We start from the raw sequence: 19,612 nt of genomic DNA on the forward strand, positions 1-19,612 counted from the left end.
CCATAATTGTTTCATTGTAACTTATTCTTGCTCAGATTGCTAGAGCTATATATATATATATATATATATATTTTTTTTTTTTTGAGACGGAGTCTCTCTCTGCCGCCCAGGCTGGAGTGCAGTGGCCGGATCTCAGCTCACTGCAAGCTCCGCCTCCTGGGTTCACGCCATTCTCCTGCCTCAGCCTCCCGAGTAGCTGGGACTACAGGCGCCCGCCACCTCGCCCGGCTATTTTTTTGTATTTTTTTTATTAGAGACGGGGTTTCACCATGTTAGCCAGGATGGTCTCGATCTCCTGACCTCATGATCCACCCGTCTCAGCCTCCCAAAGTGCTGGGATTACAGGCTTGAGCCACCGCGCCCGGCTTAGAGCTATATTTAGACATCTTAAATAGTATCCTCCACTGCCTACAGTCCAAAGGACTGTATTCAGTTCCCATGACCACTCCCTGGCATGGTAACTCTCTCTTGCCTTAGTTTCCATGGCACGACAGCCTTCTGCTTGCCTTCTTGTCGCAGAGCTCATGTATCCAGCAATTATTGGTGCTCCCAAGGTTCCTTGTTCTTCCTCCTTCAGAGGCGTGTGCTCCTCAACAACTCTGGTTCCAACAACCATGCCAATGTGAAGGACCCTAGATTTCCAACCCCAGCAAGGACCTCTTTCCAGAGCGTTGGATGCGCATTCCCATTAACCTACTAAACAGCTGCACGTGGACATCCCAGAGCCCCTTTAAACTCAGATCATCATCTCCCCACCAAAATCTGTCCTCCCCTCAACTCAGGACAAAGACCTCACTGTAGGAGAACCAAGGAAGCGGAAATCTAACAGGTGGCAGGTCACCTATAAAACCTTAGTGCCATGCAAGAGGGCCGTCCCAGGCGGTCATGCTCGGTATTGAGCCAATGTAACGAAGAAGCGCATAGTGTGCGCTGGGCATTTTCCATGATGTTTCGGCGGCCCCACATGGCTGAACTTCCCAGGAGCTTCCCAAAGCTCCTGCTTTGGCTAATGGTGAGCAGTTAGGCCAGATGGCCTTGCAGATCTCTTTCCTACATGGGACACACTGTTGCAGCCTTGCTGTAAGGCGTAGCCTGCCTTTTTCTTTTTTTTCTTTGTATGATAAAAGAAATGTGGCATATTAATATATTCTCCCTGGTTTTCAAAGATTCCCAGTGCATTTTTCTAATACAGCAGCTATTTACATTATATTTTCTTCTTGATTCATCATTTTTGAACGAGGCCTTGTGGGTTTGAGGGCTGGTAAGAAAGAAATAGTGCTGGGGAGAGGGTGAGGAAGATTGCTTTAGATGAGAGGCACGATTGTAAATCTTGAAGTAAAATTATCTTTGTGAACTAAATGGTACCTGAATTCTATTCAAGTGAAAAGCTGGGCAATTGAGTGTGATTTAAAATGATCACTTTTTTATACTTCAAATGCACTGAAACAGGTTTCTTTTGCAATAACCCGGAGAATATATGCAAATTGAAGTTATATTGATTAGTCTGAAGAAGTGAAGGCTGACTGAATAATCGGACTGCAAGGATATGAAGTATTATGTTGAGGATATATACCGTGATTTACCATTAAATAGTACACAAAATTAAAACGGACTTAAAGTGCTCAGGAAATATGTAGGTTAGATAATTAAAAAGTTAAAATTTCTAAAAATAGCTAACGCTTCATGGATTTTCAAAGTGTTTTTTTGTTGTTGTTGTTGTTTTGTTTGTTTGTTTGTTTGGAGGTAAGGAGACGATACTAGGGGAAAAAAGCAGATGGAAAACTGCCTTGTGTTTTTTCTTTAGTAGCCCCGAGTCTGTCCTAAAGAGCAGAGATTTCAGACTATGGTCTTGGAAACCTTTGTGTTCTTTGTTTCTTGTAAGACGCCACACGCCTCTGTCCCTGGCCAGAGGCTGATTTCGCTGTATCTGACGTGGGTTTCTTGATCTGCTAGGAAGGCCCAGTGTCTAATTTCCTGGTCTGCACCCTGCAGAAACCAGTGGAAATTAAGCAGTGATCGATTATCCTACCCCATCACAGCTTTCCTAGATCAGATGATGCTGACTGAGGCTTTGAAGTATTGACAATACACTCTTTTTTCTTTTTACACCTTTTCTTCAGAGGACCTGACTCATTCCCTGTAAAGAGAGGAATCACAGCAGAGACACCCCCTGTAGCCACACTGCACCCTTGCGGGGGCTGAGGGGTGAGAAACTGGATGTTGGTAGTGGTGTTGTTACCCGTCATGACACAAATCAGGCCCTTCCTCCATACCCTTCATTGAGGGGATTCTGAAATGGGGTTCTTGGGTTGCTCTGCTCTGAAATGGAGCATGGAGTACCACCTTGCAGTGTTGCTCTGGCCTCTGTCTTTTGCCTGGGTCTAACTTAACAAGGGCAATGGCAAGAAAGGGTTTGGGAGTCAAGAGACTATTAATTCCAAGGGTCAAGGATTGGCACATCTTGGAAGATTCTAGAAGTGTCCACTCAGATGGCAAATATGGGGACAACCTTACCGGTCCTCCTTCCAGTAAGGAGGCTAACGTGGACCCACTCACTGCTACCAACCACCAACCCTTGACCCTTGGAATGAACCAGTCTATTAACTCCCAAACCCTTTCTTGCCATTGCCCTCACTAAGCTAGACCCAGGCAGAAGACAGGCCCCAGAGCGGCGCTGCAAGGCGGTGCTTCGTGCCACTTTCATCAGAGAGGCGCCTGTGAGATTCTGCCTTGTCCCCATGACCTAGTTCATGCCCTCGATATGCCGGTGAGATGTGCAGGAGCTTCCTCAAAGGCCCCATCATCCAGCCTTTATTTTTGTACTTCTGTATGAGTTTTTCTCAACTCCTGCTGTCCAGTAGCCTCACTTAAGGAACCTATAAATAATACCTATGCTTGGGCCCCACCCCAGACCCATTAAACTGGATTCTCTGGGGAGGAAACCTGGCAGTGGTGCTTTTTAAAAAGCTCCCCCGATGACTTTAGTGTGCAGCCCGGATTGAGAATTGCTGGATCAATTGCTGGGGGAAGAGAGAGTTCTGTGCCAGCATATGAGTGGGTTTTCATAGCACTAAGGAGCCTTACTCTGTGTAGGTAATACCTACACTTCAACCAGGAGTTCTGACAGATCAAGGACCATTGCCCTACCGGCTGGGGAGGCACACAAGAGAGGCACGGGCAAGGAACCAGTACAGGGAGCCCATTTATCTGGGAGAGCTGTACAAAGTTCACTGCAAAGGGTGAAAACTGAATTGTCTGCATTACGCGTGGGTCTTTGGCAGATAGAGATAGGGAGACAGGACATTTCTGCAGAAAGGACAATGTGCAGGTGTGATGCAGCATGATTTTTCAGGGGCACTAGAAGGTAAGTGCCAAAAAAGCAGACTCCGGGGCTTCCTTGTCTCTTTCCAGGAGCTGAGACCTGAGCTAGACACCATCAGGTGCATAGCAAATATGAGTGGAAGGAATGAATTGGTGGACATGGAAGTGTTGTCTTCTCAAGGGTGCAGGGGGTGCCTGGAAATGAGGCTGGAGACAGCAGGAGCCCTGTCATGGATGGAATGCTGCACCATGTTAATTAGACTTTACCGAGTAAGCTAGAAGTTCTCACCTGGTTCAAGGATGAAGACCTATATTTAATAAGAAAAAACAAAATTCTTTCAGACTGTCTTATAGTGGTAGTAGTCGTCATCGTACTTTAAGAATCGTTGAATCAGTAAATGCATATAGACTAACAAATGACTCAAAATTTAATTATTTTTTAGTGGTGTTTTTTGTTTTGTTTTGTTTTTTGTTTTTTTTTTGTTGTTGTTGTTGTTGTTTTTTGAGATGGAGTCTTACTCAGCTGCCCAGGCTGGAGTGCAGTGGTGTGATCTTGGCTCACTGTAACCTCCATCCCTCCGGGTTCAAGTGATTCTCCTGCCTCAGCCTCCCAAACAGCTGGGACTACAGGGGCATGCCACCACACCCAGCTGATTTTTGTATTTTTAGTAGAGATGGGGTTTCACCATGTTGGCCAGGCTGGTGTCGAGCTCTTGACCTCATGATCCACCTGCCTCAGCCTCCCAAAGTGCTGGGATTACAGGTGTGAGCCACCACGCCCAGTCCAGTGGATTTTAATTTTGACCACAACAGCAAGGTATAGGTTCTATATCTGTTTACAACATCAAAGGTTAAGAAATGTTTACCTTTTCTTATCTTTCTAACATAAATCATGACTGTTTTGAGCTCCTAATAGATTAGAGTCTTTCTTAGGCCAGGTGTGGTGGCTCACATCTATAATCCCAGCGTTTTGGGATCAGGCCTAGGCAGGAGGACCGCTTAAGGCCAAGAGTTTGTGACCAGCCTGGGCAACATAGTGCAATACCACCTCTAAAGAAAATAAAAAATTAACCAGGTGTGGTAGTTCATGTCTGTAGTCCTAGCTACTTGGGAGGCTGAGATGGGAGAAGCCCTGTAGCCCAGGAGTTTGAGGCTGTAGTGAGCTATGATTGCACCACTGCACTCCAGCCTGGGAGACAGAATGAAACTTCATCTCAAAAAAAAAAAAAAAAAAAAAAAAAAAAAAGAGAATATTCACTAACATTTATTGGGTGTGCTGTTCACAGTGCTTGACACTTTATTGCCTTAACATTTCACTGTCACCACCACCCTAAGAAGTAGGTACCACCATTTCCTCAGTCTTACAGAGAGAAGGAGAGAGATTAGGTAAATACGTGTGAAAATCAATAGAATTTGATGAACAACTAGATTTGGGGGTGAAGGAGGAGGAGGATGGTCCAGGATGACTCACAGATTCCAATTCAATAACTGAGTGGAGGGAGATGCCATTAACTGAACTGGGGTCCAAGGGAAGATTCTTCAGCCTTATCGGGAAGTTTGTTGTCTTTAACCTTCCAGAGCCACTCTTTCCATTTCTATTTCTCTCATACATTTCTTACAAAAACATATAAATTACTCATTAGCAGTTAACCAAATTCTTAACTATTGATTGAACCAGACCCAGTCAAAGGGATAACTCTTTGACATTGACTGCTAAAAATGGATTATCTCGATTTCATTCTTTCCCTAGTCTTTCACCATGACCCTGATTCATTAGAGTCAGTCTTCAAATCAGCCTTGGAAATTGAAAGAGAAAAATCCCTGAGCTGGGCCTGTGCTTTGTGTGTGCCCAATGAATTGGCTGTGCTGTGGCCTGGCTTCGGGGACCTATTCCAACGACTGGTTCTGTGTGGACTGGATTTCGAGCTACGCGAAGGCATCTCACCCTTTGTCAAACACAGCTCTGTCACTCACTCTACAGCTGAGCTGAGGCTGCTAGGTAACTATGAACCAAATGCAATGTGCCAAGTTGCTTTTAAAAAACAAGTCTTCCATCATTCATCTGAAAGGTATTCCTATGATTCCATTAGTCAATCACTTAGCAGATATGTATTCAATGTCTTTTCTGTGCAAGACATTGTGCTATATAAGTTAGTAAAATTAATAAATGAAATAGAAGGAGGTATAGTAAACAAATTTTAATCCAATGAATGAAAAATGGTGTCTAACAAATGAAAGTACACATAAGAACACTCATGCATGTGATACTGGAATTGGAGCTATTCTGGGACATCTTGGAGGTGACGTTGCCATCGGTACAAGGTGAGGGATCTCTGAACTCCAGAGGGACACATTTTACTTAGCTCCTCCGAGGTCTCACAGTTATGGTCATAGCTGCAGCACCCCTGCTCCGTTGACCCACCCAGGACCTATGGCATCCCACCGAGTCCTCCCCTCCCCCACTGCCCCGCCCATATGATTCTGGGAGCTTCCAGCAGGTGGTTCATATGTGTTCACACACCTCTGTCCTGCAGCCCCTTGTTGATGCCACTTGTTCATGAAATCTCCACCACTGCTCCAGTATCTGGTTCCCTCCCAGTGAATGTTATTGTATGTGAAGAGAGGGGACACTCCCCAGGGCTCCTCAAAACTGCCTCTTGGAGGGGCCCAATGGCCATCATTCCTTGAGGCACTGGCCTGGAGCAGTGCTGTATCTGCCTTCCATATGGGAGGCTGTTCCTTGTCCCAGTTTTATGGGTCATACATAATCATCTGAGGCCAACAGATGGCTGGGGTGCAGCTGGGCAGAGCAGGCTTCACGTCCCATTGTAGGCCCAGCCTGAGCCCAGTACCAGGGGACAGTGGTGACTAGCAAGATCTGCATGCCGGGTGGCTGGTAATGGGAGCAAAACTGAATTCTCCTGGACCCTTATGCAACAGTTGTTCAGAGAAGGCCCTGGAGGCCTGAGGCTGGCAGAGAGCCTTTGCAGAGAAGGAAGTACTGGAACCTAAGGGAGGCCTGAGGCTGGTGCCTCCTGCACCCCCTCCTGAACCCCTGCTTGCATGGGTGTCTCCTAGCAACCGCGCAGGGCACTGGGACACTTCAGGGCTCAAGTGGCGAATGGCGCTCACTTCAGCCCCGTCTGTTTTGCGTGTTGCCCGAGGTGACCTTCACTCTAAAGTGCTTTTGCATCCTAACCAGCAGCCCCAGGCACAGCAGTCACCCCGGTGGAGTCAGGGGCACCATGAGAGGCGCTACCCAGGAACAGCTGTGTGCACCTTGACTGCTCACCAGCCAAGCCTAAGTCCCTGAGCCTGCTCCTGACACCCAGCTGGCTCGCTTCCCCGCCTCATCTTTGACTGCTCTTCCTTTCAGTCACCCCTCATCTTCCTTCTACTTCTATGCAGGCCCAAGCGTCCTTACTGTGGCTTATTTTGTTCTCTCTGCCTGAAAGAGGTCTCTTCACCTGTCAAACTCCCAGGTACCCTTCAGACTGAGGTGACTGTCCCCTTGAATGTGAATTTCCCTGAGGCAAAACTCACCGGTTCTGCTGCTGTGTCTGTGTTCCTTCAGCCCGTTCTCCATGCGGGGCCAGTTCACGTCCCAACGAGTTTAGAATGAGTCCACATTCTTCGGTGACCACATGCCTGCCCCACTGGGCCATCTCTGACCTCACTCTCACCACGCTCCTCTTCCTTCTAGCACCATCAGCCTCCTGGCACTTCCTGGAACTGCCTCAGGTCTTTCCTCTTGCCTCAGGTCCTTTGCACAAATGATTCCCTCCTCTCTTTCCCTGGAATTCTCACTGTGTATCTTCCAGGTCTCTGTTTAAATGTCACCTCCTCAGACAGGCCTTCCACACCTTCCTCTCTAACAGAGGTTGTCACCATTGTCTCATTATAACAAGGCTAGTCTCAGTCCATGTAGGCTGCTAAACAAAACACGTAGAGGGGGCAGCTCATAAACAACAGAAATGTATGTCTCACTGTTCTGCAGGCTGGGAAGTCCAAGGCCAAGGTACTGGCTAATTTGATGTCTGGTGAAGACCCACTTCCACGTTCATAGATGGTGCCTTCTTTCTTCATTGTCACATGATAGAAAAGGTAAGGGAGTTCTCTGGGTCTCTTTTATAAGGGTACTAATCCTATTCATGAAGGCTCCACCCTCATGATCTAATCACCTCCCAAAGCCCCACCTTCTAATACCATGACCATATGGTTTTGCTGTGTCCCCACCCAAATCTCATCCTGAATTATAGCCCCCATAATTCCCATGTGTTGTGGGAGGGACCAGGTGGGAGGTAATTGAATCATGGGGGTGGGTCTTTCCAGTGCTGTTCTCGTGATAGTGAATAAGTCTCACGAGATCTGATGATTTTATAAGGGGGAGTTTCCCTGCACAAGTTCTCTTCTCTTGTCTGCCGCCATGTGAGAAGTGTCTTTCACCTTCCACCATGATTATGAGGCCTCCCCAGCCATGTGGAACTGTGAGTCCATTAAACCTCTTTCTTTTGTAAGTTGCCCAGTCTCAAGTATCTCTTTATCAGCAGTGTGAAAATGGACTAATACACATCACTTTGGGGTTGAGGATTTCAACATACGAATTTTGGGGGAACACAAAAAATCAGACCATAGCATTTAGTCATTGTTCTCTGTCTTTCTTTGTTGACTTCAGTTATGACCACCTCCTAGCTAGAGTGTGAGCTTTGTGAGACAGACCTGTGTTGCAGCAGAATATTTGTTGAATAAATTAATGAAGTATTATTAGGTATTGCCATTTTAATGAGCATGTTTCCTTCATTGCTCTGCAAGTCCATTGAAACTATTAGCCTTTGTGACTTTGATATATATATTTTGGCCTGGCCCCAAATCCAAATATTTGCAGAATTGAAGAGAACTTGACTCGTGATTGGAATGAACTGCAAAGAGGAAGCTTTCAATGCTTGAGCACTTCAAACTGAGCCTCTGAAGTGGGACTGAACCCAATGCAAGCCCTAGGCCAAGATTCAAGGGCACTTCCTTAATGTTGCAAGTGACTTAAGGAAATGATCACTGGCCATGGGCAGGCAGAAGAAAGCAGACTGAGCTGAAGGGAAAGTTACTGGTTTACCTCTGGGGTTTCCCTCTGTCCCTGAGTCTTTTCCTTTCCTAGGGCAAGAGCCACGCTATGGGGTTGGAACAGGGTTTTGAGCCTCCTGCAAAGGTGCATCCTGGGCCCTGGTAAGGAGATCACGGCCTCACGGTTTTTGCTTCTCCTTCCTATGCTGTTATTGGGGAATGATTGCCAGCAAGGGGAGATTGCGAAGAATGAAGAGGGCACTTCAAATGGGCTATTAAAACACACACACACACACACACACACAAACACACACACCCACACCCCAGGAGGAAATGCTCCTGAGAACTCAGATTGTAGACCGGGGATCTGAGGTAGTGGGCTTAGCTCAGGGGCCTGAGGAGGTCTCATGATGCTAACAACTGAGTCCCTGGTCCCACTATTCACATTACCAGTGTTGACAAGTATTGAGGTTTGAGCTCTGCAAAACCTGGAAAGTGGCCTCATGCATTCCTATTTTAAATCTCTCAGGTTTGGGAAAAATGAAACTAGTGCTTCCTGATAAGAAGAGAAAAAGCCCCCAAGAGAAGATCCTCCTGCTAATAAATAATCTCTTGCCCTCTCATAGGCTCTCTTGGGGCTTCCTCTTGGGGTTACCCCAGTTGAATCTCCCTTTTAAGCCTCCAGGAAGGGTTTGGATGTGATTAAACTGACTTGGAAGTGAATACTCACTCGGATTCCCAGGGCCAGGAAGCCATGGGGTCCATCATCACCCTACCCTAAAATGCTTTCCTTGGGGCTTACTCAAGTCCACTCTTGGGAAGCACATGTAGGAAGGAGGGGGTAGAAGACTTTGATTCTGCTGGTGGAGGGAAATGGACTCCCCTACCCCTTCTGTATCCATCTGCTCATTTCATTGACCTGTGGCACAGAAAGTGCTTACACATCTTGGCCAGGTGCGGTGGCTCATGCCTGTAATCCCAGCACTTTGGGAGGCTGAGGTGGGCAGATCACGAGGTCAGGAGATCGAGACCATCCTGGCTAACATGGTGAAACCTCATCTCTACTAAAAATACCAAAAAAAAAAAAAAAAAAAAAAAATTAGTCCGGCATGGTGGCAGGTGCCTGTAGTCCCAGCTACTCGGGAGGCTGAGGCAGGAGTATGTCATGAACCCGGGAGGCAGAGCTTGCAGTGAGCCGAGATTGTGCCACTGCATTCTAGCCTGGGCCACAGGGTGAGACTCCATCTCAAACAAAAAAAGAGAAAGTGCTTACACATCTTACAGGGACAAGATACTAGCCCGCTTCATTGCTCCACATTACAAATCAGTACTTCTCATTCTCTTTCCAGCCTTGTCCATGAGGCTTCTCCTTAGCAGAGCCAGGCAGAAGTTTGCCTTCAGTAGTCCCCTCTCACTCTCCTTTTCTCCCCCATGCCTGGACCTTTTTGTGTCCCCACAAGAGCCCAGTATTTTCTTGCAATTGAGGCTATTCACGACCTCCAAGACACCCAACGGTATTCTCAGACTCTCTCCAGGTCAATCTTTTTACATTCCCCCAACAAAACACAACAGTCCTATTTCTACTCACTGTTGAGGAAGAAGTTAGATCTCTGATTCCACCCTCTTCTTTTTCCTCAATAGCAATTAGCTAAATTGTATTAGATACCACTTAAAATGCTGTTCTTTCCAGGGTGTTTTGAGTGATAACAGAGGCTTCCTGAAGGTTTACCACCCAAACTTGTACATCTGGCATCAGTTTTCTTCTTGTGCTCTCATCTCCAGGGTCTATCACACAATTCAGACTTCAGTATACATAACTTGTCATATTTTGGGCTATTTTCATATGGGTTATTCCTGTCTCCCCATCTAGATTTTAAATTTTAAATGCATATATCTTAGCAGAGGGCTAAAGACATTGCTTCACACTTACGAATGAGTCTCTAGTGTACATGAAGTCAGCACAGAAAAGAGAATCATAAAATACTTGCAAGTTTCAGTGAGGAGGACCTTGTAGAATCTAGTTCATCTTCCTCATCTGATAGACAAGAAAGCTGTGGTTCAAAGAAGTCTAATAACACATGAAACAGTGAATCATTTATTAATTCAAGAACGAATATTTATTCCATGTCTAATCTCTTCAGTATAATGGGAATATAAAGATGAATCAGTCATGGACCTCACTCTCCGGCAACTTAGGACTTGATTTGAGAAGGAAATAAGATATGTGTGAGCATCAGTAACTGTACTATGCCATAGGAAGCACCATGAAAGTGCTAAATGAACTATAATCAAGTGCTTAACATGGAGAGAGTGAACTTAAAATGCTGTGAGTGTCCAGGAAAAGCAGAGCTGAGGGCAGGGGGTGACAGAGGAAATGTCCTAGTAGGTCCATGTCAAACATCTAACTGGGATTATAGGCATAAGCTTACTGCACCTGGTAATGAAGCCCACACCATGCTGCCCTTTGCTTGGTTAGTGATGACTCTCAAGCTTGCTTTATCCTATGTTTATGGGGAGTGTATTGTGTGCCCTGTTGTGTATGGTAAAGAGACCAAGAAGGAAGCTAAAACAGCAAATGTGTCAAATTGCTATCTTGGGACCTTCCAGCTCAATCTGACTCTAAAGAAGATAGCAACTTAGAGGAAAGAAAACTGTCTTTGCTCCTTTTAAATATCCTCTCTTTCCACCAAGTGACTATTGTTAGGTTTCAACTCTGTGTTGGGTTTTTCTCCCCAACTTCTTCCTATTAAATTAATGCTTGCAAGATGTGCCAGGATAATACAAGTAACTTTCAAAGGCACAGCCCAGCTCTCAAAAGATGATGAGTCCTGATACTCCATGCTTCTTAAAGACTTGCCTAGGTCATCTGAGAGACAGAAGGCAATGATGATCAGGGTCAGGTGCATTCATGACTGCCTCAATTCTTGCATTTTGTGCTATTGGGACAACAAAAGAAGCTGAAGCCACAGTTCTTGCCTTCAATGAGATTGCTATCTAAGGGAGAGGAAATGGCCATGGTCGAAACCATGACCCCTAAGTGCAACATAGCATGGTTTGCATTACATACACGCACATGTGCGTGTACACGCGCGTGCGCGCGCGCACACACACACACACACACACGCCCTAGAGCAGGGTTGTATTTTGTTGCCTGGCGGCTCCACCACTTTACCCAGCTTCTACCCACCTTTCACCTTAGAAAAAGAAGGGTGGAAGCTCTTTAGAGGCTACCTTGCCACCTGACCCCTCGCTGCCCCTCCTCTGAGACTTCCAGCCCTCTGTGAGCACAGCTCTATCTTCAGCCCTCAATCCTGTCTCCTCATCTGGCCCCTTTCCCATGTCCTACAAACATGACAAGACCCTGATTCTCAAAAACGTGTCAGCAACTCTCCCTTCCTCCAAACTACTGCTCCACTTCACCCCTTCCCTTTGGCACCAATCTTCATTCTATAAAAAGGCTGCATTCACTGTCCCTACTTTCCCATCCTCCACTTTGCTGTGGTTCAGTGTTCCGCCATGGCTCCGGCTCAGCTTCTGCCAGCGCCGCGCCACCAGGATGGCTCCTGTGCTCACGCCTGCTCTTGGGATGTGATGATCTCTGAGTTTCAGTCTTGGGACCAGCTCTTCACTTTCTCTGAGCAAACATCCTTTGCTTCTCCTGGCTGATGACTCCCAGAGGCAGATCTCCAGTCTTGGCTTAAACCTTAGGGGTGCAGAAACTGTATTTCCAACTACCTACCCAACAGTGAGTCTACCTGAAAACCTTTAATACAACATAACCCAAACGGACTCATCCCCTTCCCCCTCAAGTTTGCTTCTGTAACAGTTTCTGTGATCACCATGATTTCCCAGGCAGCCTTCAAGCTAGAACCTCAGGATTATCTTAGGTGCCTCCTTCTCTTTCATGCCTGCTATCCAATTACTTCCTAAGCATCTCTTAAATCTCTTTCCCCTTATCACTCCATCCCTGATCCCTTGTCACTCTATCCCTCATCCCTCAAGTCCAGGTGGCCCACATACTTTGTCCTGGTGGCCCCCAAAAGGTGTGAACACCAGCTCTTTTAGGCAGGCACTCCGGTTCCCTCTTCACTGTTCTCAGCTCCAGGTCTCCTATCCTTTGCTCCCCACCCCTTTATTTCCAATTTCTGGCCACTTCAGTTTCATTAGTTTTAGATTTCCATATGATTTTCCACAATAATGCCTCATCTGTCTTATACTTCTGGTTTTTGGTATAAAATCACACCCACGGTCTCTGGTGAAAAACATCCTAGTCCAGTTCTTACGCCTGTGAACCCCACTGGCCAATCTAGTCCCCAAGGCTCTGTCTCTGCGCTTCCTTAGTGATGCCATTATTTATGCACCCATTTCTTTCACTGGACAATAAACTCCTTTATGACAAGAACTATTATTTACTTCTCTTCAAATTCCATTACAGGCACATAGCAACAGAGATAATGGGATTATTGAAATAAAAAGAGGCCAGGCATGGTGAGCTTATGCCTGGAATCCCAACACTTTGGGAGGCTGAGGAAGATGAATTTCTAGAGGCCAAGAGTTCGAGACCAGCCTGGGCAACATAGGGAGACCCCACCTCTACTAAAAATAAGAAAAAATAATTAGCCAGGTGTAGTGATGTGCACCTGTAGTTCTAGCTACTCAAGAGGCTGAGACGGGAGGATCATGAGAGTCCAGTAGTTTGAGGCTGCAGTGAACTATGATCATGCCACTGCACTCAAGCCTGGGCAGCAGAGCAAGACTCTGTCAATAAAATAAAATAAAATAAAATAAAATGGGAAGAATATGGTATGTACAGGAAATATTCAGGAGCGATTCAAGGCAATGCATGTACTGTAGATATGCAGCCTGAGGTAAGGGCTATTGTGGATTGAGTCAGCACAGGAAGCTGGATCTTAAACTGAATACAGACATTGTAATTACATATCCTAAAAACAGGAAAGCGCTGGTGACTCTGATGAAGCCTATCTTTTAATTCCTCCCAGTGCCCTGAATTCTTCCCTGACTCTGTTACCCTCTCATAACACAGCTGCGATGACTACTGCCTGTAACACCAAGACGAGCCGTCCAGACTGTCATGAGAAGCTTGGTGCAGCCAACTTGAAGTCATGAGCCGACAACTACCTCCCTGCACATGAGGGCCAGAAGGTTGGGAGGACCCCTGTTCTGCTTACTTAGACCAAAGGGATCTTGGATCTCTGCTTGGCCCCAGAGTAGCTCCAGAATCAGAAATATTCATCATTCCTATGAGCACATATCCAGGGAGTGTTTGACATAAGTTCTCCCCAGAGTCAAGTCTTCAGCCAAGTGCGAACGGCCCTTGCTGAGGCTCAAGGGCCTTGTTAGGTTTTTCCAAAGAAGTATCCTAGGCCTTCTCATTGGCTTCTCCATTTACTGTTTCCTGTAATGCGAACATGTGATTGGAATACTGCTGTCCTTAAGGCTGTGTCCCTTTGGTACGATGAGCTCAAGTTTTGTTTCCTCTTCTCCTGGCCTTGCCTCTATCCAACCCCCTTGGCTGAGAAACCACTGGACTGCATCAGCCCGGATTGTTTTCTTCCGAGATCTTCCCGATCTAACCTGTTTATCACAGGCACAGCTGTGCGTGCAGTTCATGCCCCAAATAGATAGGTAGGTTCTGCAAAGGGTACGATTTGGGTTTGGCTCATAATGAAGGAAAACTCAGTTCATAAGAAGCAGCTTGGCCATGCTTACGATCGCCTCAGATTGGTTTTGGCAGCCTGGACGCTCTCTGGCCCCTTCTTCCTTTTAGCCACTCACCCTTACCTCATCACTTTTCCAGCTGCTACAGGCCCCAGATGTTGCAGAGTAGCTGCAAGCATTGACTATTTATGATGAGGCTGTGCAGGTGTAAAGAAACATGGCCAATCACACTACAAGTGGTCTAACAACATGGTACCCAAGGGAAAGCATGTCCTGAGCCCCAACCTTCTTCAGCATGGGTTTGTCTCTCTCAAGATGCAGATGCCCGTCTCAGGATATCATTGAATTCTGGAGCTTGCCACAGAGATACTTACAGCTCAAGCAACTCCCCAGTGGCTCAGTGATCTTCTCCAGGGTCAGTTTGTAAGCGATCACAAAACCCATCTTCTGGTTTCCTTGGTTCCTGGAGAAGCTTGATGAACTTTTCATAAAGATAATTTGGGCATATGATAGTAGGCAAGTTCAGACTCAGGGAACTAAAAATCCAAGTCATAATGTGATCACTCACCTCTTTGGGTTTCTAAATCCAAAAGAAGGACCTGTGCCTCAAAAGTAAGCAGAAAGAGGCCAGATATGGTAGCTCACGCCTGTAATCTCAGCACTTTGGGGGGCCAAGGTAGGTGGATCACTTGAGGTCAGGAGTTGGAGACCAGCCTGACCAACATGGCAAACCCCCGTCTCTACTAAAAAATATTAAAATTAGCTGGGCATGGTGGCAGGCGCCTGTAATTTCAGCTATTCAGGAGGCTGAGGCAGGAGAATGGTTTGAACCTAGGAGGCGGAGGTTGCAGTGAGCCAAGATCGCACCACTGCACTCCAGCCTGGGCGACAGAGGGAGATTCTGTCTCAAAAAAAAAAAAAAGAAAGAAAAAGAAAAAGAAAAAGAAAAAAAAAGCAGAAAGAAAGAAACAATAGAACATGCAAATACGTGAATAAAGGGAAAGATTCTGAGGTTCTAGAAAGCTTCTGTTATTATCTATTGATGTACATCCAGGCAAATGCCTTTTCTTCTTGCCCAATCCAACCCTGTCTCCAGCAACAGACAGATGATAAATAAATAGATAGGTAGGTAAATAGATAGATCCAAAGAAAAAACTGCTGCAGTATCACTCTCGTTAGAGTAGTTCATTCTAGTAAGAGGAAGACCCTAGTTCTACCACACATGTTAAACTTTCTATGCATTGGCCTGGAATTTCTACCATCTTTGTTGATATAGATCACCCTGAATAAATCATGGGATTGATCAGTCCTTTGGCAAATGTTTCCAAGTATAATTTATATGCACTGCCATTAGGAGGGCAACTGACTTGCTGATATTTTTAAACGAATCCAGGTTTGGTCACCTTGAAGAATGTTTGCTCCTTTGCAGCAGATGGCCCAGTAGGCCCATCCTGACCCATCCTCTTCAGTCCCTTGGGCTTTAGGCTGCCTGCTTGCTGTGGTGGGGGCCAGAGTATCATTTGCCATTTTGATTTGGTGCTGCTCAGCTAATGCTTTGTGCTTCCCTGCTGCCTGCTAGCTCACAGCCCTGAGTCAGAGAGGGGCTCCCCTGAGAATCTGCCTTATGTCATTTGTACATGGCTGGGTCTGGAAATCTTGACAAAGCGCTTTCTATAAACCACTGTGAGGGAGGGCAAAAATAACAGTAATAAATAATGCCTCTGAGTCATCCATTAACCTCTGCTGATGCCACCTCCGTGTCAGCTGTCACATGTTGATAGTGTCACCTAGAATCCCTGACAGGGCCATGCAAGCCTGTGCATGTTCCCTCCCCCACAGCAGTGCTGATGAGCATCCCTCCCGTACAGCCCATCTGTTCTGGTTCCATGTGGCTGGTCCTGTTTCTCTTCGAGTTGCTCTGAGCAGAGCAGATTTTATTTCCATTACTCTTTCCATGAAGGTCTCCAAATCCTAAGCTTCCCTTTGGTCTTTGCTGTAAACCACAACGTCTGCTGTTTGGTGATGCACTGCTTTGCCAGCTTGCCTTTAGGTCAGGCCTCTGGATTTCCAAAGTCCCTGAGTGGAATTTGTCTTGGGAAACCTCCACCCACCAGGGCCACAGGGCTCAGCCCACCAGGGGAGTGTCTGCAAAGCTGAATGGGCTATTTCTCTGGCCTGTGCCTCCCTCTTCCAACCTGTCCTAGTTCTTGCTTAGCTAGACTCTCAAGACTTATTTTGACATTCTTATCTCTGTATGGCCCTGCCCTAAGCAGACATGGCAGTAAGTGCACACTGATGGCTCACCTCTATGTGGGGCAAAGTCTTCCTCTCCATGAAGCCTGTGAATTCAGTGAGCTGAGAAGCACTAGCTGAACCAAACTTAGACCTTGTTTGCAGCCTCTGGTCAAAACCACCTCTCCATTCCAGACAACAGATTCATTATTTAGCCTCTAGACTTTCTCTAGCCCTCATGTCTATACTGAAGTATCAGTGCGGGAACAGGCAAGGGGCCTCCTCTGGGTTCAGAGGTTCTCAAAGCATTTCTTCCTTCTTTTTTTGAGACAGAGTCTTACTCTGTCACCCACGCTGGAGTGCAGTGCAGTGGCGTGATCTCGGCTCACTGCAACCTCCGCTTCCCGGGTTCAAGCAGTTCTTCTGCCTCAGACTCCCAAGTAGCTGGGACTACAGTTGCATGCCACCACGCCTGGCTAAATTTGTATTTTAGTAGAGATAGGGTTTCACCGTGTTGACCAGGCTGGTCTCAAACTCCTGAGCCCAGGCAATCCGCCCGCCCTGGCCTCCCAAAGTGCTAGGATTATAGTAGTGAGCCACCACACCCAGCCCATTTCTTTCTTTCCTTCCTTCCTTCCTTTTTCTTTCTTTCTTTCTCTCCTCTTTCCTTCCTTCCATCCTTTCCTTTCTTTCCTCCTTCCTTCCTTCTGTCCTTTCCTTCCATCCTTTCCTTCCTTCCTTCCTTCCTTCCTTCCTTCCTTCCTTCCTTCCTTCCTTTCCTTCTCTTTTTCTTTCTTTCCTTCCTTCCTTCCTTCTTTTCTTCTTTTCTTTCTTTCTTGACAGAGTCTCACTCACTCTGTCACCTAGGCTGAAGTGTAGAGGAGTGATCCCGGCTCACTGCAACCTCTGCCTCCTGGGTTCAAGTGATTTTTCTGTCTCAGCTTCCTGAGTAGCTGGGATCACAGGCGTGCACCACCACACCTGACTAATTTTTTTATATTTTTAGTAAACACAGGGTTTCACCATTTTGGACAGTCTGGTCTTGAACTCCTGGCCTCAAGCAATTCACTCACTTCAGCCTCCAAAAGTGCTGGGATTACAGGCTTGAGCCACTGCGTCTAGCCTCTTCCTTCATTTTATTAATTGCACAGCATGTGGTATTTGGTCGCCTGTTATGAGCCTGACTCCATGCCAAGTGCTGAAGCTGTCACCATGGTTAAGATCCCCACCATCTGCAGCCTACTACGGGGGAGGCTACATTCCTGAAGGTAAGTTACAGCATCAGCAAAGTGCCGCGGGCCCCTGAGCAGGAGGTTGGGGAAGCCTTTACCAAGCCAGTGATGCTTGATTTGGGTCTTATGGGAAGACAAGGAGTTTAATCAAAAGTGAAAGGGCAAGGGAGGTCTAGCTAGAGGGAGAGTGGCAGGGGAGCGGGACCTGGTGTGGAAGTCATGTGTCACACTCATGTGTGCATGGACCCCAGCAGGGGAAGTGTGAGGCCACAGGCAAGGCCCCATGTGCCATGCTTAGGGGTTCAGACATTGTCCTGGAGATGATGAAGAACCCCTGAGAGTTTTAAGTAGAGTTGGGTGTGAAGATGGATCTGAGAGGCCAAGACTGAGCAGGGAGATAAGTCATGAAGGTCCTGATCTGAACCGGTGGGGGAGGAGGGAACTGGCTTTGAGACAGTGGAAATGCAAAGGCAGGTGACATTTCTGGGAGAGGATTGACTAAATCTAGTGACCTATTGGATATAAGGAGAGAAAATAAGGTAAGCATAGAGGATCACACTGAGGGTTTGCATTTGAGAGGCTAGAGTCAGGAGACAAGGCAGGATAGGGGTGGAGAAGGGGAATGATGGGGCTGAAATCAGACGACAGTGGTGGTAGGAATGTGGACACTGAGGAAGAGGAGGCAGTGAGCACACCAGTCTTTCATGATCTTTGGTGTTGAAGAGAAGGAGGGATGTTCTGTAGCTTTAAAGGATTTTTCAAAAGTAGGACAAAGAACCTGTTTGTAAGTAGAGGGAAGATACGGTAGAGAGGGAGAGATCATAGGGTGTAGAGAACTGCCATCTACTGAGTGGGTGCTGCTTGCAGGCCTGGAGCCATGCCCTTAACATGCATATCTCATTTGAGCATCATGCCAACCCCATGGGGGTAGCTCTACTTATACCCATTTTCTGAATGGAGAAACTGAGGCCAACTGATGGATTCACCCAGGGATGGGACTTGCTGAGCAGTCGAAGCAAAAGAATAGAGTGACTAGGAAGGGAAGAAAATGAAGTCAAATAAAAGCTAATAGAATGGGGCGGGGGAGTGCGGGGCTTGACGGGCTGAGGGGTGTCTATATTCCAGACAACGGGATTTGGAGTTGTTCTGGCTGATGTCAAAGACCACACACAAGGACATGGACCTCAATGGCTCATTCACATGAGCATGACAGTTACCCAGGATGAACTGCAAAAAGCTGTCCGTGGATGGTAACTGCAGGTGACCTGAATGCATGTGCCTCCTCCTTCTTTTTCTGCTTTTTGTCTTTTCCTTAAGCATCTCTGAACAGTATCTTCAGAAGTGTCTGTTTCCCACAGAGCACGGTGTGTCCAAGAAATACCCAACGTTCCCATTGCCTCTGCTATTTAATGCTGCAGTTGGGAGAGGCAGGCTTGCTTTCTGCCTGCCTGTCTTTTTGGAGCACATATGAACCACAAATAGATACAGCCCACATTTTGCCTCAAAGATATATTCTTTGTTTTCTCCAAGTTGCCAAGTTGAACTCTAAGCTGATGTTTAATTTATCTGTGGTAATGAGGGACGGGGATAGCCTTGCATAATTGGAATCTGAAGATAAGCCAAAAGCTTCTTTTAGCCAAAATTCCTACATCCTTTCCCACCAACTCTTTATGCCTGTGTTGCTAACAAATGGCAAATTGACTAATCTGAGTTTCACTAGTTCTTTGTGTGGTGTATCTGACCTTTCGTAATGGGTTCATACCAGAGTCCACTTCCATGGTCCTTCAAGATGTGGGTGTCTTGTTCTTAGGTAACCAACCATCTTCACAGATCACAGTAAACCAAAACGTTGGTACCTACCACTCACGTGTATTTCTGCTGAAGTTAGAAAAGCACCCCCTCAGTCTATAACTAACCTCTGGTGAAATTGAGAAATGAATGAATTGCTAAGCCATCTATAAATAGAATTCCTCGACAGTTCATCTGATGTGAGAGACAACCCTTTGATAGGTTTCTGAGAAGATGTGTGAAGCCACTGCTCTCAACTTGTTCTTTAATTTACTTTTTGCTAATCAAAGCCCCAAACATAT

Source organism: Macaca fascicularis, chromosome 1, assembly GCF_037993035.2.
Source record: "Macaca fascicularis isolate 582-1 chromosome 1, T2T-MFA8v1.1".
NCBI classification, from domain to species: Eukaryota; Metazoa; Chordata; class Mammalia; order Primates; family Cercopithecidae; genus Macaca; species Macaca fascicularis.